Raw genomic sequence first — 942 nt, forward strand, 5'->3', positions numbered from 1 at the left:
TATAAGATACTTAAACAAAAGGAATTCTAAGCTAAAATACTACACATTACTACGCTACAAGGCTCTAAATTTTACTACGCTAAAAGGGTCTGCGTTTTACTACGCTAAAAAGGTCTCGATTTTACTATGCTAAAAAATAATCTAAACTAAATATAAACAACAAATAAATTTAATTGCAAAAAATACAAAACGGCATGAAAACACATATATATAAATGAGGATATTAACAGACAAATTTATTTGACAAATTTATATTTTTTTATAAAAAACTAAAATTTAATCCGGATAAATTTAACATGCTAGTTTCGAAAAAAAAATACAAACCGAAATAGAACACATACAAATCAAGTAATATGTATTATTATAAAAGTTTCAACTTAAAATAAATCGAAATACCTCAATTTAGAATTGTCGGAAAGCAAATATATCACAATTTTGACTCCGAAAGTATGAATCGACAATACCACGAAGCTCTACACAGATGTGGAACCTACGTGCTTCAACTTTTATGTGCGGGGGGACCCAATTTTTTTTTTTTTTTTTAAAACGAGGGCAGCAGCGGGTGGTAATGGGGGGACCAAGAAGAGAAGGGGAGTAAAATAATGGAGGAGAGGAAACGAGTGGGGAAGGAGACGGATGAATTTTAATAAGGGGTATAGCGCCAGGTATTATGGCGCTATACCTGAGCTGTGTCAGCTTTTGCTGTATAGCGCCACAATACCTGGCGCTATATTTAACGGTGCTGTGACCGTTAATATATAGCGCCTGGAATTGTGGCGTTATATATAAAAAAAGTCACTCTTTTTTTTTAACACCTATTTGTGTAGTTTGAGTCAAAATGAACCATATTTTGGTTCCGGGCTAGTGAGAAATATTACCTGCTTTCATAAAAACAGTGAACAATCCATCTCTTCGGTAATATCATTTCATAAAAGGACTAAG

The sequence above is a fragment of the Nicotiana attenuata genome, unplaced genomic scaffold, assembly GCF_001879085.1.
Source record: "Nicotiana attenuata strain UT unplaced genomic scaffold, NIATTr2, whole genome shotgun sequence".
NCBI lineage: Eukaryota > Viridiplantae > Streptophyta > Magnoliopsida > Solanales > Solanaceae > Nicotiana > Nicotiana attenuata.